The sequence below is a fragment of the Terrapene carolina genome, unplaced genomic scaffold (genome assembly GCF_002925995.2).
Source record: "Terrapene carolina triunguis isolate 2854851 unplaced genomic scaffold, T_m_triunguis-2.0 Scaffold68, whole genome shotgun sequence".
Classification (NCBI taxonomy): domain Eukaryota; kingdom Metazoa; phylum Chordata; order Testudines; family Emydidae; genus Terrapene; species Terrapene triunguis.
The window spans coordinates 78,139,716-78,164,880 of NW_020664419.1; the positions used below are offsets into that span (position 1 = coordinate 78,139,716).

The window sequence follows — 25,165 nt, forward strand, 5'->3', positions numbered from 1 at the left end:
TTCTTTTAACTTTGTAAGAATATAGTGGTGTTGAGTGATTTTATATCTGGTAACAGCTCACTTTATTTTTAATATGTGGTATAAATGGCATTTATTGGATGTGGTAAGGGAACACGTACATTCCTCATTGCTTGCAACAAATGAGATTTCATGTTTGTTGTCTCCAGCTCGACTAATGCAGGAGATTATGGAAACCTGGCTGCAAGTTCAAAAGGCCCTGGTGATGCCAGGAACCCATGCTTTGCTCACAAGATACTTGTAACCAAATATCAGTAGAAGGAAAGCACTTTGAAGTTGTCAGTAGGAACTGGTAAGTTTGTTGTTGTTAGCTACTTAGGGTCTGATTCCCTCTCCACATCCTCTGTTTCCAGAGCTGCTTTTTAGACTCAATGAAAATTCTGCATGCAAGTGGGTATGAAGAACTGGGCCCTTATTGCAGTAGGTCCTCCTTAGCTTTGCTTAATCTTTAATTGTATCAGTCTAAAACAGTTACTACTCTTACCTTAATTTTCAGTCATGATAGAATTTCTCTTGAATGTAAATATAGCTAGTTCATAGTATAGAACACTAGTTTTCTAAACTTTATACCATGATTTTTTCTGGGGCGTTCTTTAGGACAGTGGTTCTCAACCAGGGTTAGTAAACCCCTCGGGGGGTACGCAGAGGTCTTCCATGGGATACATCAGCTCATCTAGAAATTTGCCTGGTTTTACAACCGGCTACATAAAAAGCACTAGCAAACTCAGTACAAACTAAAATTTCATACAATGACTTGTTTATACTGCTCTATATACTATACATTGAAATATAAGTACAATATTTATATTCCAATTGATTTATTTTATAATTATATGGTAAAAATGAGACCGTAAGCATTTTTTCAGTAATAGTAATAGCACTTTTGTATTTTATGTCTGATTTTGTAAGCAAGTAGTTTATAAGTGAGGTGAAACTTGGGGGTACGCAAGACAAATCAGACTCCTGAAAGGGATACAGTAGTCTGGAAAGGCTGACAGCCACTGCTTTAGGAGATCTTGGTGATTTTTTTTGAAGTGAAGGGAAACACAGTCTACTGAATAAAGCACAGGACTAGAAATCTGTGTTTTGTATCTAGGTCTGTGGTTGTGTGTCTTAGTTAAGTCATTTAGTCATTCTGTGCCATGGTATTTCCATCAGTAAAAACAGGTATAATACTTTTACTGATGTATATAGTTATTATTATCATTACTGTTACTATTACTCTTATTACTGTTTTTATTATTATAATGCTCCCATGCCTCAAAGGGATGTAGTAAGGGTTACTTATTTAATATTTTTGAAATGGTTTGAGATCCTCAGTTGGAAGGCAATATAGAAGAGTAGAATAGTATTATAAAGCATTCTTGATTTGTAAGAAAATATTTTGCATGTCCAATTGTTTAATCTACTTCCCTTTTTTGGAAACAAGATAACTTAAAAAAATAAGAATATCAAGTAAAAGTTTGAAGAAAAAATATGAAGTCACTATAAGGAAAAGTGTGTATTTTTCTTTGAGGAACATGATTTTTCTAAAGCATTTCAGATTAAATGTTTTCTTAAATTAAAAAATAAACAAAAAAAACCCCTTGCCCTAAACTTTTCTTCACTATAACGAATCTTTTGCTGGCATCACATAGTTCACTCTCCTTGTGTGTTATCCCCCTTTTCCCCACACTGTGTCTTGTCTATTTAGATAGTAAGCTCTTTGGGGCCGGGACTGTCTGTTGTGCTGTGTTTGTACAGTGCCTTGCACAATGGGACCTCATTCTTGGTTGGCCCTGAGGCACTGCCTTAATAAACATGATTAATAATCAATTGTGTTTTGAAGCCTCTTTTGACATGTCAAAAGAGAGGGAGAGAGACTGAGTATTCATATTTCACCATTATAACCGCAAGTCAAATCTTACTATGTTTTTATGTCCTATAACATATGTTTAATGGTCTCAAAATGGAATCTAGTAAACTGTGGTCAATATCTAAAAACTATCACTGCAATGAGCACTCGATGTTTTGGCATCTGTCAATTTCTACTAAATAGGGCTTAGTCTGGACTAGTGTAGAGTATAGCCTAACCAGTTCATTCTCTATAGCTTAGCTGAGGCTTTGTGGAAAAATTGGAGATTTTACATCTTATTTTTAATCCAGTTGCTTGCATACTACTGATGTTTGCAATGTTAGAGACATGTGGAGTATATTTTAATCTGTAGGACAGTCATATTTCCAAATTACCCTGGAAAACAGTCAGAAAACATGATGAGAATAGTCCACTCACACTGATTCTTAAATTTTGAAAGTAGTTTAAACAAAATAACGGCCCCCATTGAGTAAAACTTTCTTCTTTCCATGGTAATTGTTTTATGGCCTTGATTTCCTGTCCAAGAAAAGAAGGCTGGGTACATGGATAGTCCAAAATTATTTTGTAAGGAAACAAGATTACACAGTGGCATCTTATTTTTTCTTTTCACTGCAAAATCTAGACTCTGTGGTGAATATCCTTGCTACAAATATAACAACAAATACCGTTGTTATATATGTGTGTACACACACACACACACACACACACACGCGCGCACACACACACACACACACAGAGTAAATGTATTTTACCACCCTAAACTAATTGGTACTAAACTGAAACTTTTAAAAAACAAATGCAACTGAATGTCTTCCTCATTTAAGATAATATTTGCTCAGTGCAGTCAGCTAAATTGATTTTTATGTTGATGTGTTTGTTTAATCTCACAGCTTTGAAGCTTCTGTAATACACTTAGGTTTATTTCTTCATGGAAACGCTTTGCTATTCTTTATTCTGAGCAAATTAGGCTTCTCTTGGTACTACAGCATTAGATTTGCCTCCTGATACTGAGACCAGCAACCTAAAGGACCCATTGTTTGCCAAGAATATCAGAACACTGAGAAATGCCTTATGGCAGTAGCAAGCTTTAGAATCTCAAAGTAAGGTCACACTGTTGGCTGTATTTATATATCGTCTTGCAATATGTGCTTTGAAAAATGTAGGCATCATCTCAGTTATTTATTATGATCCCTCTCATAATATTTTAAATTGTAATACATCGGGGTGGCATTATTTTGAGTGCATATAAGATTTTAAGACTGTCACAATATGAGTTTTCTTTTACTGCACATGTGTGTTATCAAACTTGTTTTTATGTTTATAACCGGGAATGTTGTGCAGGTACAGTTCTGAGGGGTCTTTGAGCTTTTCCTACCATTCTGAAAGTTTTCAACCTCATAAGTATTGAAAATAAACTTACATTAATAAGTAGAAAGGATTTCTCATTCATTTTCACACAGTTCATCACATTTTGTCAGTTGTTGACAGTGTCTATTGCATAAAAGAAAACTTGCGGTGATGTCTAAATCTGTAAATTTCATTTATTGGAGGTGTTTGTGTAGCAGCAGCTTTGACTTATTTCCAGTACTAGAGTAGAATTTATTTTTGTGCAGTTGAAATGCTGTTATATATTTTTAAATTTGTCAAAGTAAAACATTCTGGATCAATTAGGTTTCAGGAGCCTTGGGTCATGGCCTATTTAAGGGCATTATTTGGAAATAACAAACTTTTCTTTCAAAACTAAGCCATTCTTTAAATTCAATGAATATATTTTCATAATATTGTTATAAATCCAAAATTATATAAATATAGTCTTAAGGAAAAAAGCAATATAAGTAGTCTTGATTTTAATTTATTTTAGTATATTCCTGGAGCTGATTTTATGTTTTTGGTTCCTGATTTACAATAGTGAAATGTGATGGTGGCAGCGATAAAATGACGGACAATCATACATATATGCAAAATAATGCAGTTCAGTTTTACCTTTTTTCTTCAGTCCAGAGAAGAATATACATAGTGGATCAATGTTTTATTGAAAGAAAATTCTGTAGATTGTGTTCAAATAGCATCCATCTATACTAATCAGTGATGCTAAAACATGAGATTGCACTGTGCACTGCAAAGGACTGATGTGTTGTCTAGCTTTGTTGTTGATACAGCATTCTCTATAGTCTTATATTATTTCTATTTTTAATCATTAGTCCATGAAGTCTTAATAATTAGCTCTGTAATTTGCCAGAAAAACATGTTGATTTATTGAACTGGCTGAAGCAAAAAAATAGCAGATCAATCTGGCATTGTAGGTTAATAGTACAGAACAAAGCACAGTCATAATTAGATGAGAAAAGGACTTTCCTTGTTCGTTCCAGTTTATAATAAAAAGTCCCTCACCAAAGTGTCTTAGAAAATAATGCATTCAGACTGAGTGGAATTACCGCCTAGCAGATTCTATTTATCTGTAGCTTAAAAAGCAGCTGCGTTTTTGTAAAAAGCAATGAATGTGGCAGTCCTACTTAAAGGTAGAAGAAAAAGAACACCCCTTGTTTTGTAATAAGGGGATTTTCAATTTAAAAGAGAGAGAGAGCCTGTTGTGTGAAGTATGGTTATTACATTCACTGTATTCTATCTCACCCACCAGGAGGCTAATAATGAAGGAGTCAGTGAAGGAGGCCAATGGCATGAGGGTTATCTCACAGCCCCAGATGCTGGATAAGTTGAAGGAGGCAGAATCGCTTTTGGATGACATTCAGAAAGGCCTGAATGATTATTTGGAGAAGAAAAGACTATTCTTTCTAAGGTAAACAGTCCATTTCATCTGTTGGCTGTGGGCATTGGTATAAAATGTGTTTATATAAATATCTATAAAGTTCATTTTTTATCACCTTTAGGTGTTTTCTTTCTGTGCAACGATGAGCTCTTAGAAATCCTTTCTGAGACAAAGGATCCACTCCGAGACCAACCACACCTAAAGAAATGCTTTGAAGGAATTGCCAAGCTCACTTTTAATCATGAGAAAGAAATTACTCACATGGAGTCAGCAGAAAATGAAAAAGTAGAGCTCGTGCTGCGAATAATTCCAGCAAGTGCCAAGGGGCTAGTTGAGAAATGGCTTCATGAGGTGAATATCTTTAGCTCTTACTTAGGGTTTAGTTACTGTATAATCATTTTCTCTTTTAGGAGCAAGGAATATCATAAGCATATTTCCTAAGTAAATAGCTCTGAGAATTTATCAGATTATTTGACAGATTGAATATCAGCCTCATTGTTGTTATTTATTACAACTAATTGACACGTGCAAAGATGCACAAATTAATTTTAATAAAGAGGTTATCAGTGTGTGTGACACTTAATAAAAGTGTGTGTGTCTGAAAGCATATCTGTGACTATATGTTCAAGTCTATGTATATATATTTTTGTTGTCTTCTCCCTGTAATTTTTATAGTTTGGAAAGATAGATTTTTTTACAAAGCAGTTTAAAGGAACGTGAAGAGATTTTTTTACACGCCCCCTTCCCCCCAAAAATCTTAATTTTCAATACATATTAAGCAAAGGGAAGAGAAATATTTAATTGACAGTATATTAACCTTTCTCCTTTGGGCCTATGATCCAAATTAATCCGTTTCAGTGTGAAAGTAGTTTGCTGACCTTTATTGTTTGCTTTATTTTTACCTTCCTCTGTTACACAATCAAAGTGGGTCCTTCCTGTGATATACAATTCTAGGCCAAGTCCACTTCCAATCCCTCCTTCCTTCTTTCAAGACAGAATCAGCCCCAGGTACACATCTTTCCTTTCTGATGTTATTGCAGGCACTGCTTTTACCCCATTAAATCTGTCCCTTTACCTCTTGCCTCTCCTCACTTCAGGCTATCAGCCAACCAGGGTCTACAACTGAGAAAAGCAATACCTTATACTAGAAAAGGGAGAAAAGGAAAAACAAAAACAAAAAACACACACAGAATGTTCTTTCCAAGGTGGATTCTGTGATGCGGGTGGGAGGAGGAGAGGAGAAATTTGTCAAAGGAACTGAGAGTGAACTTTCGCTAAGAGTATTACTTCTGTTATGTGCCGAGTTTCCGCTGGCTGGGTGAGCAAAACAAAACAGCTCAAGTCCTCTCATGATTCCATGTTTCCCACATAACTGAGCCACATATCACCATGCCAACTTAGAATTAATCTCTTTTAAAGTGACTGCACGCAATTTAAAACAGTTCATCACAGTTAGTCAGGGGAGGGTAAGGACAGAGCCTACTTAGGCACAAATACCTCCTTCCCTACTCTCCAAAGAAAATTATTACACTTCATTTTTGTACTCATTTTCAGCACAACATTATGTTCTTTGGAAAAACATTGGAGCTAGAGAGCTGTGGTAGGTATGAGATATTCAGTTATGAGGAGCCTAGGAAAGGCAGATCTCACCATACCGGAAAACCTGCAGTATGTTGTTTAGTTCTCTCTCTCTCTCTCTCCAACAAAAGAGAGAGAGAGAGAGAGAGGGAGATGAGCAGCTGTGTTTATTTTAATACATCTCATTTAACCCTCACCTAAAAACAAATGGAAAGGTTTGGGAGTGCATTAATCTGGACCCAATTAGCATCTCTTTCTCCCTCAAAAGTGCAACCTGAGATTGATGAATATAAAATAGAGTTTCATATGCAGTCTTTAAATCATTTGCATGTTTTATGCATGATAATTGAATTTATTTATGCACTTCCTTTCATTTAATAATTTCCTGCTCTTTCCTGTGCTATCCACGTTGTACTATCCAAGAAATAGGATTTCATAGTCAAGCAAGGATAGAAGTATATAAATAAAACCGAGTTAATTTTTAGGTCTAATGTCAACTGTAAATAAAAATTAATATTTGTGTTACTTTAATTGGGTTAATGTAAAATATTTTAGTTAAAGTATATACTCTTAGCCTTTTCAGACACTTTGGATATTGCTTAGTATGCTTGTAAGTGTACAAGCAAAATTATTTTCAAAAGGCCATGAAAGGCAGTTAAATTATTGTATTGACATTTCTATGACCCTAGAGACTTGTGTTTCAACTTGGCCAATTAGTAGTAATAGTAGTAATAAGATAATCAGAAGATGAATAGTAATTACATTAATAACTAATGGTATTCAGCCCAGGACCTAGAGAATCAGTCTGGTTTAGAATATAATAGTACATTATAATTTGTCTTATTCAGTATTTGATCAGTAGAAATATGAGCATTGGATGCCTAGTAAATTTATCATAGGCAGGATGTACAAGTTATAGAGATCAGTTTGCCACATTACTGGCCCTGTGATTGTGCCTGTAAAGTGCCATAATGGGGAAAATTGCTTTTTTTCCCCAATTAAGCTCAGATGTCTAGTGATTCCATGGTGCTGGTGTCTGAATTCTTTACAATGCAAAGTCCATCCTTGTGATGGTCATGCCAGGAAGCTACTTTGGGAAAGGATTTTTTTAAACAAGGGATTCTGGTAGTGTTTCTCATAGTTTTGATTTGTGCCAGTGCTCCTCTTGTCTCTTGTCTTTCCGTCTGTGTTTAAAGATGTATGTGGAAGTGATCTTTTTCTGTGGTGTCCTGTCTTTTTCAGTGACTTAATTGGTTTTGTGTTGTGATTGTTTCCTGATCTTTGTAGGTAGGAATGTCTTTAAAGGCTAAAGTTCTGTTAATTTGTGATTTAACAATTTCAGTGTGTTTCTTGTCATTGAAATGTAGTTTAAAATGTTCAGTAATGTAGCATGAAATTATTGGCTAGTTTTGAAATGGTTGTGAAATCATGTGAAGAAAATAAGTATTGCATCTGATCAAGATAAATTCACTCTAGTGTTTTATGGCTTTTTATTCCTATGTGATAGTAATAAAGTCTCATGTAGGGATGGAAGCCATGAAATACATTGTGAAAAATCATCAACTAAGATGGGGCCATGAGTATAGAAAAAGGTATAGTTGTAGAGCTATTGAAAATTGTTGGGAAATGATTTAGTATGTCACCATGTTGATTACCATGTTTGCATTTTATTTCTTCATCCCTCACCCATGTAGTTTGGCAAGTAAGGAAATTAGTTTATAACAGGTTGATTCACCTTTACATCAGTGTTAAATGTTTAAATTGTTTATACATTTTTTTAATTTTCTACTCAAGATAACACTGTACATGAAACACTAAACTAATTAGTTAATACTGTAAAAAGCCAACAAAACGAAACAAAAACCCAACTTGTGAATTTCCAAATTCATGTTATTGCTACCTAAATTAAGAATGAAACAAACTAAGGTATCCCATTAGTCCATGGTCCAGGTTTATTTACTCCCACACTCAATAATAGACCTGAATGATGAGCTAGCATGTAAATAATAATTCTTTTTCTATTGACATGTTTTTCTCAAAATATACATTCTCTTCTTTTCCTATTCTGGAAATAAAACAAGGGATTATAGCTCCGAGGGCAGAAAAATCACCTGTGAGAATGTTCATAATAGTGCCAACATCCCATATATTGCTTTACTATCCCAGTTTTGTCAATCTTTGTATATCTTTCTGTCTTGGGTGTCATTTTGTTTGTGGGACACTTCTGTGAATGTGAGTCATTCTTATATAACTAATTTATTTTTACAGTCTTCTTTCTGTATTCTTTCTCTAATGCACATTAATAAAAATATTTTTGTTACTTTGCCTCTTTTATTTCTCTGAAAAATTGTGGATTTCTTGTCTGTTTTCAAAAAAGGGTTATACTTCCATTAATTATAAATAGGCAAATCTTATTCTGATATAAAACACTGGAGACAATTAAGTAGAAAAGATATTTCCCCCTGTATTTCAATAGGTTTCTCACTTGTAACTTGCATGTTTTTTTAAAATAAATAATTGTCAGTGTGAATAAAATAACACCCCAAATATGTTAACCTTAATTAAATCACAAGTGCAGTTTGAATTTGGTAATTATCGTTTTGGTTTACAAAGATCTTAGAGGTTGTTTATATCATTACTGTCTTGTGGAGCAATAGTTGTGGAATTTGCAAAGCAAGTTACAATCAGACCTCTATTAAAAGACAAAATATCTGCTTCCTTGTGTTTTAATGAAATTGCTTCCAAGATTATAGAGGTTTTACTACCTAGAGAGTAAACTGAGCTTGTTAACCAAAATAGAAGAAAAATTATACAGATAAAAAAAATTGTCTTCATCATTTACCCCCAAATGTTTTCAGAATGTACTTTGGATATAGCAGCTCATTTTTGGTAATCTGGGAGAAGATTGTTTCAAATGGACTAATCATTAACATATTAGCCTCTTTTTCTCTCTTCCTCACTATTCCCTGCCTAAGAATAAATTTTAGTTGAATTTCTTTTTTGTCACTTCTAAATAATATGCAATTTGAGGATTTGTTTTCATTTTCAGTACCACAGGGCAGACTCTCTTAATGTATGTGTGCTTATACTCTGAAAATTAACTCTACAAATGACATTATGGAGCTCTATATTTATTGCCTCCAAATGATTTCAAGATCTAAATGTGCTCAGTTTTCAAGTACAAATATATTTTTTCTAACTGCCAACACACTCAGCATCACCAGTAACAAAGGGTTTTTTAGGCTAAATTATGCCCTCAATTACAGCAGTACAACCCCCTACCACCATTGTCTTCAAATTATATCCTCAGCAATGCTTATGCAAAAACATTGCTCTCAGTGGGTTTGCACAGGTGTGACTAATTGGAACTTCATAAATAAATCTGTTGATGACTCTCACAAGAATGAATAGAATCCAGATCAGTCTCTCTTAGCTGTTTTGGCTCTACAGGGTGAAAAGCCGTGAACTCTTATTTTTGTCATTAAGTTAAGTACACGTGACTCTGAAAACACACAGGGTACAGATTTGTTGAGTAAAAATATGTCATTTTTAAATAGGCAATCTGGTGTAGTGCAAAACTATGGTAATCCAAGGTTGACACTTTCTGCTTTGAGTGCAGTATAAACCTCAGTACATGTAATGGCCTCTCTCCATCTTTTGTCAACAAGAGGGGCTGAACTCAGGACTTCCAGAGCAGAAAGTACCTGCAGCTTGAGCTAAAGGGGCAGGCGCTACAGCTGGGGCCTGTAACAGGCTCTCATCCTCTGTGGATTGAGCACAGAAGGGGATACAGACACTCTTAGAAAAATGCATATACATTTCTTGACACATGGAGCAGGTTTATGCAATAGGAAGAAGACCGTGTATTTCCTATAAGTGGTAGAAGGTGTCACCTTGCCAGGTTTGTTTGTGCCATTTGAGATATAGCACAAGATTTAAAAAGTGAGAGTGGTGGCTTCCTGGATCTACCTAAAGAAAATCTATGGTGTGTTCCCCCAAATTAAACTTACAAAGCTGTCCACAGAAATAAATACAGAGGAATGCCAAGAGAGATATAAAATAATGAAACAACATTAATCTTAAACTAGTTCCTGTGACCAAGCTACCAGAATGACCCTATAGTATCTTTTCACTATGGCCCCTTCCCCTTTCTGTAACATACATGGGCCAAATTGTCTTCTGGCATAACTCCATTGATGTCAGTGGAGTTACACCAGCAGAGAATCTCTTGTATTTACTTGTTTGTGATTGTGGTTTATAAATAACTCACCCGTGGATAGGGAATGAAACTAATTTTAAGTGACCATCCCAGGGGTTAGCAAAATATTGGTTATCTTGTAGATGTAGGTTTTAATTAAGTTCAATCTGGACAATTTTGGGATACCTTAGTAATCCATTCAGAAGGGATTGTGGGGAGTGGAAGAGAGGAAGTGGGTAACTACGGTATAGAATTCACTATTCTCACCCAATTATTTCCCCCCACATCTCTGGCAAGGATGTGGATATTTGTTTGGTTCCCCCAAAGGAAGGGATTTGTTTGTTCATGAATCCTTTAGGTCTGCATCAGAATCCATCTTTTAATTTTACACTCTAAGGGCTCAGTGTTCCTGTCCGAGGCGACACCTTGCCTGATGGCAAATAAAGTATTTTCCTTGGTGTCAATTTGAGTAACAAGTCAATTTTCTGAAATGTGGTCTCTTGTCGGAAAAAAGGAATGTTTTGTCGTTGGGGTGAAATGTTAAATTCAAAGCTGACTGAAAGTTGTTCCTCCAGTAAAGTGTTGAACATTGTTTTTTATACCATAAGTGTACACATTCTGTCTATTACATGTAGTTTAATTGCTGAGCCTGAACATAGGAAAAGTATTACTTAGGCTAGAGCTTTCCAGCCTTCTCCAGTAGAAACACAGTTTAATTTGAAAAAGTTTACTGGGGATCTGAAATATAAAGACTTTTAGCTATAGTCTGTATTTATTTGGCTCACAGAAAATCTGTTGATGTAAATGCAAGTTCTGAATGCTGACAGCGTCCAGCATGTGTTTCTTACCTAGTGTGACCTATCAGAATATTTATTATTAATAATGATTTAATATCAACAATATTTCATGCTGTTAAAAATACGCAAATAAGTCATGATCCAGCGTTCATGATAGGTAATCTTATAGGTATCCAGGATTTAAACACTATCCTGTAGGTCTTTGTAAATCACTAAAAACAGCATGAAGTTCACATGGAAGTGAAGAACAAGCCAATATAGATCTCTGAAAGAAAGTGTAATGTACTCTCTGAGGCCAACAGTGAGGGGTTGGGTTACAGAACCCTCCTTGTAAACTGCCACCTCATGTGCTGAGACTACCTCAGAGCCCGTTTTCCCTGCCAGCTTGGGATTTAGGAACCTGTCTTGTTGAGCCAGACACACTAGCCTGCTGCAAACACAGACCCAGGTCTGAACTACGTCCCCCAAAAGCTGCAGGCTTAACTGAAAACAGCTTAAGAAGTTCTCCTGTCTCCAGCACCCAGATACCCAGTTCCCAATGGGGTCAAAACTCCAAATAAATGCATTTTACTCTGTATAAAGCTTATACAGGGTAAACTCATAAATTGTTTGCCCTCTATAACACTGATAGAGAGATATGCACAGATGTTTGTTCCCCGACGTATTAATTATTTGCGTTGGGTTAATTAATAAGCAAAAGTGATGTTATTAAGTATAAATAGTAGGATTTAAGTAGTTCCAAGAAATAACAGATAGAACAAAGTAAGTTACCAAGCAAAATAAAATAAAACATGCACGTCTAAGCCTAATACATTAAGAAACTGATTACAGATAAAATCTCACCCTCAGAGATGATCCAATAAGCTTCTTTCACAGACTAGACTACTTTCTAGTCTGGGCCCAATCCTTTCCCCTGGTACAGTCCTTGTTCCAGCTCAGGTGGTAGCTAGGGGATTTCTCATGACTGCAGCCCCCTTTGTTCTGTTCCACCCCCTTATATAGCTTTGGCACAAGGTGGGAATCTTTTGTCTCTTTGGATCCCCACCCTTCCTTCTAAATGGAAAAGCCCCAGGTTTAAGATGGATTCCAGTACCAGGTGACATGGTCACATGTCCTGTGAGACCCCCCCCCAAGCCTTCATTCTTCCCGGCCTGACTCACAGGAAGGCTTGCAAGTAAACAGAGCCATCCACAGTCAATTGTCCTGGTTAATGGGAGCCATCAAGATTCCAAAGCACCATTAATGGCCCACACTTTGCATAATTACAATAGGACCTCAGAGTTATATTTCATATTTCTAGTTTCAGATACGAGAATGATACATTTATACAAATAGGATAACCACACTCAGTAGATTATAAGCTTTGTAATGATACCTTACAAGAGACCTTTTGCATGAAGCATATTCCAGTTACATTATATTCACACTCATTAGCATATTTTCATAAAAACATATGGAGTGCAACGTCACACCAACACCACTAAATAAAGGGCAGTTGCATTCTGCACTAGCTGTAGCTTCAGAGCAGCCTTTCAGGGTAACCTCACATAGAATACATTACAATTATCCAAGCCGGATGTAACAAAGGCATTGTTAATGGCTTGAAGGACCATACTGGGAGAGGGGTGTGTGCATTGCAAATATCCATATAAATGCAGACTGAAGGGGTGACTTCTGGCCATTGATACTACCTTGTTATTTCATTGCCCTACTATCATTACCTGTATCTTGCCTGGAATAATTTCCATCCCCCCAACCCATCCAAACCCCTATACTGGCTACATACTGGAAAACTAGGCGCTTCACTATATAACAAAATGTTCATATGGTATCTCAGTTATATGACTGATAATAAAATATATATATCATATTTAAAATACTGATCCGAAGTTTTATGATTTGTTTATTCAGTGACTTTTATTCATTAATTTGAGTGCTGTTGCTACATTGTAAGCTTGATATGACACTGCTCTTGGCATTATTTAACAGTGTAGCTTTATATTGCTTAAATCATTTTCTAAAATAATGTGTACGGTATATAATATGTATATCTACTGTGACAGACCCAGACCAGTGGGGTACAGGAGTCTGGTAGAGGGCAAATATACTGGTCACTGGATGAGTAGTTTTCTGTTCCCTGAGTGACCAGAGAAGGGGCTGCACTAGAGTAATCCGGAACCTGCTAGAACCAGTTAAGGCAGGCAGGCTAATTAGGACACCTGGAGCCAATTAAGAAGAAGCTGCTAGAATCAATTAAGGCAGGCTAATCAGGGCACCTGGGTTTTAAAAGGAGCTCACTTCAGTTTGTGGTGCGAGTGTGAGGAGCTGGGAGGGTGTGCTGCTGGAGGACTGAGGAGCACAAGCGTTCTCAGACACCAGGAGGAAGGTCCTGTGGTGAGAATAAGGAAGGTGTTTGGAGGAGGCCATGGGGAAGTAGCCCAGGGAGTTGCAGCTGTCATGCAGCTGTTACAGGAGGCACTATAGACAGCTGCAGTCCACAGGGCCCTGGGCTGGAACCCGGAGTAGAGGGTGGGCCCGGGTTCCCCCCAAACCTCCCAATTGACCTGGACTGTGGGTTCTTCCAGAGGGGAAGGTCTCTGGGCTGTTCCCCAACCCACATGGTGAATCTCTGAGGCAAGAAAATCCGCCAATAAGCACAGGACCCACCAAGATAGAGGAGGCACTTTGTCACACTACTCTGTAATCTTTGTGAATTACCACTTCACAGAGTGGATACAAATCAATGATTTCTTTAATTTAAATCAATATTTTATTTAATATGTATATACAAATAATCCCGTTTAAAATTAAATTTGAAATGATCACAACCTATGTTAGGGTCTAAATTTACCATAATCTATTAAAATAATGTAAATAAATAACAATTAAAAATGCTGCATGAATGAACCATCCTCAAATTTTAATGAGTTAAGGGGTATTGCTTTTTTAATTATATACAAAAACAGAGGAAAACATCTTTTACTTTTGAGGACAACTCAAGCCTTATAAATATTTCACAATGTTATGTATTATATTAAATATATTTATTATTTTCAGTCTTTACAATGGAGCAAATGTTGGTATTTACATTATTCCAAATTTATGTACTTTCAGTTTCTGTTGTGCAGAAAATCTTTTGCCTCAACTGCTTTTAGTTTCAGTTTAGCTAGCAGTTTTAGAGAGAGTATTTTCATCATTTGGATTAATTTATTCAAAGTTGAGAAACCAATTTGGAGCTGAAAAGGCAGGAAAGCTTGTTTCCTCTTCCAATTTATGAATAAAAACTATCTGGTAGAGGATGAAAACCAGTAATTTTGAAAACTTGAAGGACATGAGGCCAGATATTCAAAAGGATCATCTTCTTATGTGACCTCTTCATTACTAGAGGTTTCCAACTATGGTAGGCCATTCTGTACATTCTCTGTTAAGTTTTGTGGATTACTAGTCATTTTGATCCACCCAAGATACTACATGTCCATCCAAGACCTTGTTTTTCTGCCTCGTGTTCTTCTCCCATCAACTTTCCCTTCCAGTGCCTGTAAACATTCCTCATCTGCTTGAACTCCTTAAAATATGCCCTGCAAATCAAATCTTTCTTTTCATAAGATCTCCGACTAGCATTTGCCAAGTCCCAAACATCTCCCGTATTTTTTTGTTGGTTATGTGTCTCTCCATGATGTTTTCAGAATTCTTCTATAACACTATAATTCAAAGGACTGTAATTTCTTTATTACTGATTGTTTGAACGTCTGTGTTTCACAGTCGTAATTTAACACAGACCAAATGTAAGTTTTTAAGAGTCGGAATGTAGTCTTTGGATTTATGTCCCTTCTCATCAGATGCCAGAATGTGTCTTTCTCTCTTGCTGTTCTGGGGCTGATTTCAGTATCCAGTATCTTTTGTAATGGAAGATGGAAAGGAATATAGGCACCTAAAGATGCAGATAGGTGCCTAGTGGGATTTTCAAAAGCACTTAAGAAGCAGAATAGGCACCTAATTCCAATTTGTTTCAATGGGTGTTAAGTAGCTGTCTGCTTTTTTTAGACATCTAAAATCATTTGAAAATCTGGCCCATGGTGACCAGAAACAATTTGTCAATTCACAAACCATAGTTAATATTTCTTGTGTTTAATAAGTCAGTTAGTTTTAAACATAAAACATTTTGATAGACTTGCTTTTTTAAATGCTTTTTGTTTTTCTACATTTTGAATTGAATTCCAATTTCCATCCAAAGGCAGCTTGACACAAATCCCAAGTAAAAAATTGTCTAGTAAATAAGAAATGCAACATTGACCATTTTCAAACATAAACAAATGTATTCAGATTAATTTTACATGTATGTTAAGCTAGGTGATTGCTTAAAGAAATGTGTATGGACAAGGTATATTCTAGTTAACAAAAAGAAACATCAAATTTAATGTAAATGCTATATTTGATTGCAAATCAACATGTTTTAAGGATTATTCCAGGCAATGAGAGTGAACCTTTTTTATGGAAATAATTAAAAAGTCCATATACAAAATGAGATTAAAATCAATTGTTTAAATCAGGGCTTCCTGCTTGCTGATTTAAATCATGATTAAAATCACTTTGATTTAAATCAATCCACCTTGCTTATAATTTGACTACTTAGCAAGTATTGCAGTTAATTTTAGTATTTCCTTCCTGTGAATAGAGATGTGAAGCTTTTCTTTCTAGATTGCTACACCTCAACTATCTGCTCATGTATCACATAAAACTAAAACTTTTGCTATGATGTAATTTACATTATAATACTTCTAGATTACTTCTGAAACTGTATCAAAGTACCATCAGAACAACCCCTACAGATGACTGGCTAGCTCATAAAGACTATAAAACTTCATTTGGGATAACAGGTATTGTTCTTACCTGCTCTCATTGATGGGGAGGGGACATAACAGTTTTCAAGTACATAAAAGGTTGTTACAAGGAGGAGGGAGAAAAATTGTTCTTCTTAACCTCCGAGGATAGGACAAGAAACAATGGGCTTAAATTTCAGCAAGGACGGTTTAGGTTGGACATTAGGAAAAATTTTCTAACTGTCAGAGTGGTTAAGCACTGGAAGAAATTGCCTAGGGAGGTTGAGGAATCTCCATCATTGGGGATTTTTAAGAGCAGGTTGGACAAACACCTGTCAGGGATGGTCTAGATAATACTTAGTCCTGCCTTGAGTCCAGGGGACTGCACTAGATGACCTCTTGAGGTCCCTTCCAGTTCTATGATTCTATGCCTCATATTCAATATGTTAGTTTTCCAAGTAATTAGACTGAGGAAAATGTGAAAGTGCTTCTCATTGGTCTTTGCTATTCTTCCAGCTGGAAACAAATAAGCATTTGAAGAAAATTGTCAGTGTTAGGAGATTGTTTGTGTCTACATGTAATCAAAGCAAGAACAAGCCAAACTAAACAAATTTGGCATGAATTATTGGAAAAGTTGTGATGTGTAAGCGTAAGACAGCCCCAAGTAGCTCTCAACTTGTATGTACAGTTTCAACAGGTTACTGTAGGTCATTTTTGATATCATCAAAGTAGTGGGCTTCCCCGGTGGAAGCCAGACTAGTCCAAAAGATGTGGGGGATAAATGAGAGAGAGCTGTAGGGATGTAGGGCAGAGGAAAGGAGCAGTGGAGTTGGGGAAAGCTGCATGGCTCTGGATCCAGTCCAACTGGCCCCTACAAATGTGCTCCTGTAACACTCTCTGTGGCTGCTATGGAGGTCCCTAATAAAACTAGATGCAGGAGCAGATCGCATTTATGGGGCTACAGGATCATGAAGCAGCTCACCAGCCTGAACTTTGTATCTCTGCTCTCACAATGCACAGCACAGCACACGGCTCCCTGTAGCGCTACCAGTGAATGCCACCCAGGGCCAGCTCCCGCTTTTTTGCCGCCCCAAGCGGTGAAGCGGGGGAAAAAAAAAAGATAAAGCCGCGGTCAGCGGCACTTCGGAGGCAGCTCTACTGCGCCGCTTCATTCTTCGGCGGCAATTCGGCGGCGGGTCCTTCGTTCCGAGAGGGACTGAGGGACCCGCTGCCGAATTGCCACCGAAGACCTGGACGTGCCGCCCCTTTCCATTGGCCACCCCAAGCACCTGCTTCCTTTGCTGGTGCCTGGAGCCGGCCCTGATGCCACCCTAGCTTGAGCAGCACAAAGCCGGTCATGAGAGAATGGGTGGGGAGGGGGAAACAGAAAGAAAGACATGAAAAATGAATTAAAAATTAGAGGGGAAAAACGAATAGAGACATAAAGGGAAATGAGAGGGTGGGAATGGACATAAAAAGGTAGAGGCACAGTAGCTGGATCAGATAAGAGTAATGGGGAGAGGGATTCTATAGATGGAGCAACCATCAACCAACCTGTAGCAAGTTTGCTTCCAACTGAAAAGGTTTGGGAACTACCGTAGTTAATAGAAGTTTTTGCTATTGACTTCAGTGGAGCAGGATCAGTCACAAATATATTTTCACATGATCATTGCTTGAGTAGGCACGAACAACTTTTATCACCACGTGTGCATTTGTTATTTTTCAATTAACATTTATTTTGGCTTTTTATAGAGACAATCCCATTCTCCATTAACACCTTAGGACGGGTAATATTGCTATTAAATATGTTCAATGCATGTATTTTACAGTTTTAGGTTCACTTTCATTTTTGCCATTGGGACAGAGTATGAGTTTTGCTATGAACTCAGGTCAGGCTTTGTTTGGTTTTGAAATGGTTTCCCTTAAAAATTCAAGCGGAGTTATGCAATTGTCAGAATTTATGGCTCTTTTCTGACTGTAGTGCCATTTTGGGGTTTTTTTGTGTGGGAGGAAGGATTGATTATAGCCATCTTGTAATACGAAGACAGTATGTGTTCCATGCAACTAACGAATACACGTTCAAATAGAAAATCCCTGGAAACATATTCAGAAATGTTTGGATAACAAAACCTAATTTAAAGTTGAAGGGAGCTTGCGGGGGGTGGGGGAGAAGACCTGGGAAAAGTAGGCTGGAAATTTTATTTTGAGGCAATAGTAGCGGAGTATTTGGGTGGTCAACAGTTATGATAATTTATATATACTACTGAGTCTGAACTGCTCATTGACCCTTTTTATTTAATAGACGATTTGTATTTAACTAAAGGTTTGACAAATTAGAACTGTAACTGTATTGGGGATGTTGGAAGCAACAGTTCACTTTGGGAACCAGTCTGTACAATTTGCCCTTTGGGATAGTGCAAAAATAAACTAAAAAATACATATGAAAATAAAAATTGTCTATATGCCAATAAATATTTATTTGAGGCTAGTTCCTTTCAGGAGATTTCTCATAATAAAAGTTTCAGAGTGATAGCCGTGTTAGTCTGTATCAGCAAAAACAATGAGGAGTACTTGTGGCACCTTAGAGACTAACAAATTTATTTGGGCATAAGTTTTCGTGGGCTAAAACCCGCTTCATCAGATGCATGGAGTGGAAAATACAGTAGAGAGGTATAAATACACAGCACATGAAAAGATGGGAGTTGCCTTACCAAGTGGGGGGCTCAGTGCATAATAAAAGTGTAACTTGGAGTATTGTATAAAGGCTAGTTTAGGATTCTGACAGTTACAAGACTCAGATATACATTCTTTCTTAAAATAAATGAGTAAATTATTTGGAAATGTAAGCATTCATAGAGGGCCTGGTCCTAGGGTAGAATGGGTGTTTACCACTGATTTCGAAAGGTACAGGATCAAGCCCACATTGACAAAGCAGATTATGCCTCCCTTCTGTAATATAATCACCTGAAGCTATGTTTTAAGGAATACTTTTCTTGTTCTCTTCAGTTAACAAGCACTTCTGATGGGTGTGGTTTGCTAATAAAAATCAAATTCATTACAGCAGTGGTCCAAGCAGCTGATGTAAACTCTCCTTAGAGTAGCGTGTGCTGGATTCAAATATGAGCACAGCTGCAAATAATCTGGAAACTGAATTGTATTTTTACATCAGTGCAGTTAGACAAAAATGAATTATTAAATAATTGCTATTGTGACATAAGTTTGACACAAGTAGTGGAATTACTTGGCAGAGCTATAACCTCAAGCTACCTTGAGAATTTACAACATTCTTTAATTTTCTGATTGATTAAATGGATTATTTGACATTTTGGCAGAGCTTTGAAATCACTGCATAACAAAGACTCCTTTCATTGCTTATTATTTGCTCTCTTCAGGCTTAATGCAGATTCTTTGAAACAAAGGTTGTAGATGCTTCTTTCTTGAGTAATTTTTGTTTCAGTTCACATTTTTACCGGTAGTGTCACATTCCTTCTAAACCTCCCCTGGTGTATCGATGCAATTCTCTATCATTACAATAGAACCTATGAAGAGAGATTTTCTAAAAATGCCCAGACATTTATATTCATATCACTCGGTGCTGACAGAAGAATTGAACTTCACTATATGTTGTCAGAAATGTTCTTAACCCTTACATCACGGGCATTTTCCAGGCTTCCTGTCAAATGAATGCTTGGGGGATGTGCATATGTGTCTGTGAATCCAGTAGGTTAATAACAATTTTTAACTTCAATTTTCGCTGTCCTCTGTTGTCACTGGAAGAAGTAGGTGACTTAATGTCAAGTGTTTATGTAGACAACGTAATGGGTCCAGCTTAGATGTTGCAAGATGGGTTGAAGGTCACTTGTTTTTACCAGCTCAACACTGATGAGCCAGTGCATCATCAAAATACATTTAACATCAGGTAATGAGGAGCAGCTGGGGAAAGAGCTCCTGCTCTCACTTCAGCTGTGAAGTCTTGTTCTATTAAAAACTTGCAGATACTGTGGATGCCTAACTGTACACACTGCTCTGCTTCAGAGTGCTGCTCAGAGACAGGCATATTGGAGCTCCATGGCAAGCGCACAGACAAATTGACACTAGAGTCTTGTTAATGTGCATTTTAATGACGAAACTCCTCATCAGTGGTGTGTAGAAGGACTAATCTCAGTCTCAAGGATTTTCTAACATTAATAAACCATTTGAGTCTCATGCATCACCCTCATGAAATTGCCTCTGCACTTCCCCACTGAGGAAGTTACCTGCCATGTCTCAGAAGTCTTGAAAAGAATTCTATGGGTATCGCTAACCAAGTTAAGAACATGCCTTTTTTGTAGTGAAAACATATCCCAACCAGTAGGGGCCACACAAATGTATATAAAGTGATTTGAAATCAAAGGCTGAAAAGCACTATATAAGAGCTAAGTCTTGTTATAAGGATAAGCGGCACAGGTAGCAAAGCCTTTTGTTAAGGATGCCTGACACTTTACATGATAAGACCCAATTTTCAGTTGCTAATAACTTTGCTAACTTTGAACTGTTTAGGCTGAAATTTTCCATGTTCAGTGTCTGCCTGATGCTGATTTATTTTTACATTTATTTTAGTTTAGCAAAAATGGTTCAGCCATTTCAAAGAATGAGTTTGGGCACCAATACATTGTTTCCTCCCATCTTAAAAAATGTCTTACAAGCGTTTCATTCAGATGCTCTAGTGCTTTCATGCTTTGGAACAGTGATTTGAAATTTGGCAAGGGAGGGAGGGCACCCTGCTATCAGAGACATGCCATTTGCCGGTCCGCCGCTTGTTCAGGGAAAGCCCCTGGTGGGCTGGGCCGGTTTGTTTACCTGTCACGTCCGCTGGTTCGGCCGATTGCAGCTCCCACTGGTCGCAGTTCGTCACTCCAGGCCAATGGGGGCTGCAGGAAGGGCGGCCAGCACATCCCTCGTCCCGCACCGCTTCCCGCATCTCCCATTGGCCTGGAGCAGCAAACCACAGCCAGTGGGAACCACGATCGGCCGAACCTGCGGACGCGGCAGGTAAACCGGCCCTGCCCGCCAGGGGCTTTCCCTGAACAAGCGGCGGACTGGCTTTGAGAACCACTGGTCTAAAGTCTGCAGGGCAGGTGGAAACTGGGAGAGCAGCTTTCTTGGGTCAGAAACAATGTGCTTGTTTGGAATAGTAAATGAGGTTCAGATACTTTGCCCTTCCCTGGCCGGATTCAGAGACATGTGGTCACATGTGGTCCATAGTGATTTTCACAGTTCTGGGCATTGTTGGAGTATGTTATCCATAATCTGCCAGATAGGAAGTTCTGGGTCTTCGACACATTTAAGTTCTTGTGCTGTGGCTCTATCTCGACAGAAGTTCACTGTTTGCTAATACAGAAACACTCGGTAGAGGTGTTGATTTTAAAGTTCCTGTGCTGATTCACATGGTCTGATTCAGCTGCCTATCCACAAGTTGGATATGGCCGCTTCTTGTCCACACTGGCACACAGTACTCTGTCACTGAGGACACCAGGGCCAAAGCCGATGTTCATAGCACTGGGGCAGTTTATCCCCAGCTTGTTCCCTCAAATTTTGAATAATGTTGACATGAGTCTTCACTTTAGAGGCTGCTCTCTTGAGGTGGTCATGAAAGGTCAGTGTACAGTCAAAAATGACACCAAGATATGTTGGTTTTGGGTCCTAATGCATAGCTTCACCAAAAAAATTGACGGAGTGTTTTGTGTGATTCTATTGTCAAGGTGGAAAGTACAGACTGCAGCTTTGCTTGGATTTGTTCTCAGCTCCCACATTTGGAAGTACTCCTCAAGGATCTTATGGTCTGATGTAAGGGTCACATCAAGTTCTTTAAAGCTATGGACCTGAGTTACAAGTGCCAAATCATCAACATACACAAAGTACTGAGCTATCATTTCAGGCATACATTGAAGAATGTCAGAATAAGTACAGAGCCTTTTGGTAGCTCATTATTCAAAGTGCATGGCTTGCTGGTTTGACTTCCAAGGTACAGTAACTCCTCACTTAACATTGTAGTTGTCTTCCTGAAAAATGTGACTTTAAGCGAAACGATGTTAAGCGAATCCAATTTTCCCACAAGAATTAATGTAAATGAGGGGGTTAGGTTCCAGGGAAATTTTTTTCACCAGACAAAAGACTATAATTTATTTTTATATACATATATATATATATATATATATATATATATATACACATACACACACACACACACACACTATAAGTTTTAAACAAACAATTTAATACTGGTACACAGTGATGATGATTGTGAAGTTTGGTTGAGGTGAAGGAGTCAGAGGGTGGGATATTTCCCTTACTGCTAAATGATGAACTAGCAATTGGCTGAGCCCTCAAGGGTTAACTCTCTCACTCTACAAGGCAGCAGGAATGGAGGGAGGGGAGACATCGCAGACAGAGACACACCCTATGTGTGAGAGAGAGATATGCGCATTTCCCCTTTAAGTACACTGCCTTGCTAATTAGATCAGCTTGCTGAGACCGCAGCTGCTGAAAGCTCCCTCTGTCCCCCCTGCTCTATGGAAGATGGGGTAAGCGGGGTGCAGGAGCAAGGGAGCGGGGGACATCCTGACATTAGCCCCCCTCTTCCTTCCCTCCCCCCCGCACAGCAAGCAGGAGTCTCGGGGAGCAGCTCCAAGGCAGAGGGCAGGAGCAGCACATGGCAGTGGGGGAAGGGACAGCCCTCTGCCAGAGGGTTCTTACTTTCTGGTTGCCTCACGTGAGACACCTGAGGTCTGATTTGAAAAAGTGCTGAGAACTCACAGCTGTAGCTGAAGTTAATGGGAGCTGTGCTTTCAGAAAGCTGAAAACAATTATGAGCCAAAACAGTTGCAAAGAAGAATTTAATGTGAAAAATTTGCATTATAATTAGGAATCATTTAAGAACTACTTACTAGATAGCCAAAAAGTCACAATCCCACAACTGAGGAAGAAGGCCATAATGGTTAAAAACCAATCTGGTTAGAAGGGAAGTAAAGGTAGCTATACAAATAATATAGAACAAATGGAAGAAAGAGTAATGAATATAGATCAGAAGTTGTCCATTCCAGAAAAATAAGGGAAGCAAAAGTCACAAGGAGAACTCTATGGACAGCAGAGTTAAGAACAACAAAATGGAGTTTTTAAAATATGTTAGGAACAAAAAGAATCTTGACAATGGTATAGATCCATGGAAATGGCAGACTCAGTAATGCAGAGAAGACAAGTGTTTAATAAATATTTCTGTTCTGTATTGGGGGGAAAAACAGAAGATATAGTCTCATATGGTGATAATACTCTTTCCATTCCACTAGTATCTTTAGAGGATATTAAGCAGAAGCTACTAAAATTAGACATTTTTAAAACCAACTGGTCTAGGTAACTTGCATCCAAGAATTTCTGAAGAGCTCGCTGGACAATTAATGTTGATTTTCAGTAAGTCTTGGACCACTGGGAAAATTCCAGATGACTGAAAGAAAACTAATGATGTGCCAATGATTAAAAAGGGTAAACCAAATGACTCAGGTAATTTTAGGCCTGTCGGCCTGATGATCCTGGGCAAGATAATAGAGTTGCTGATACAGGTCTTGATTAATCCAGAATTAAAGGCAGGTAATGTTATTAATGCAATTCAACATGGATTTATGGAAAATAGATCTTGTCAAACTAATTTGACAAACATTTTTTGATGAGATTACAAGTGTGGTTGATAAAGATAATAGTGTTGGTGTAATCTATTTAGACTTTTAAGTTGATACCACACAATATATTGATTAAAAAAATAGAAAGATATCAAGTTAACATGGCACACATTACATGGATTTAAAACAGGCTAAACAATAGCCTCAATGTAATTGTAAATGGGGAATTATCAATAAGCAGGTGTGTTTCCAATGCTGACCTGGAATAAAACATAAAATCCTTGCTGTTAAAGTTTGCGGATGGCACAAAAATTGGAGTAGCAGTCAATAATGAAGAGGACAGGTCACTGATTCAAAGCATTCTGAATTGCTTGGTAAACTGGGCATAAGCAAACAATACGCATTTTAATAAAGCTAAATGTATGCATCTAGGAACAAAGCATGTAGATCACACTTACACAGGGGGGAGGGACTCTATCTTGGGAGGCAGTGACCCAAAAAGTTTTGGGGTAATGGTGGATAATCAGCTGAAGATGAGCTCCTAGCGAAACACTATACCCAAAATATGTAATGCAATCCTAGGATGCATAACACTGGTCTACAATTTTTGAGAAGTCGTCTGCTTCAGAGATAAAATGTGCTATTTATTATGTATTTTGATGTGCTGAATTCAAATATGACAATTAAAACAACTGATTGGCTACTGTTTCTAAGATATTTAAGTTTTTACATTTTAGGTCTATGTATATTGTGTAGATAGTAGAGTTTTAATCATAAATTGTAAACCTAGGTCTTTTCATGTGTTTATGGTTGTTTTACATGATAATATTTCACCTGTCCTGTTTATGTAACACTTTAAAAATCAGCAAAAGGGTTATATAAATAAAATTTATTATGAAACAAAAAGGCAAAAAACTATTAAGTACATAGTTTAGTCCTATTCAGTGTCTACTTGGCGCTTCTTGGCTTGTCTCTTGTATTCATTAAATGGAGCATCTCTTGTCACTGTCCAGCAATAGTCTGCAAGCATTGATGGGCTCCATTTGCCCTGATAGCGTTTCTCCATTGTTGCAATGTCCTGGTGAAATCGCTTGCCGTGCTTGTCGCTCACTGCTCCGCAGTTCGGTGCAAAAAATGTATCTTTAGTGACATGTTGCAACCAAGGCTTTTGTATGCCTTGAGGAGGTTTTCCACCAACAATCTGTAGTTGTCTGCCTTGTTGTTTCGGAGAAAATTTATTGCCACTAACTGGAAGGCTTTCCATGCCGTCTCTTCCTTGCCACGCAGTGCATGGTCAAATGCATCATCTCGAAGAAGTTCACGAATCTGAGGACCAACAAAGACACCTTCCTTTATCTTAGCTTCACTTAACCTTGGAAATTTTCCATGGAGGTACTTGAAAGCTGCTTGTTTTGTCAATGGCCTTGACAAAGTTCTTCATCAGACCCAGCTTGATGTGTAAGGGTGGTAACAAAATCTT

The 25,165-nt window shown here is 37.7% G+C and overlaps 1 pseudogene; it reads left to right on the plus strand.

The window, feature by feature from the left end:
• The window catches only part of LOC113406124, a 213,250-nt pseudogene that overhangs the window by 75,745 nt on the left and 112,340 nt on the right, over positions 1–25,165 (plus strand).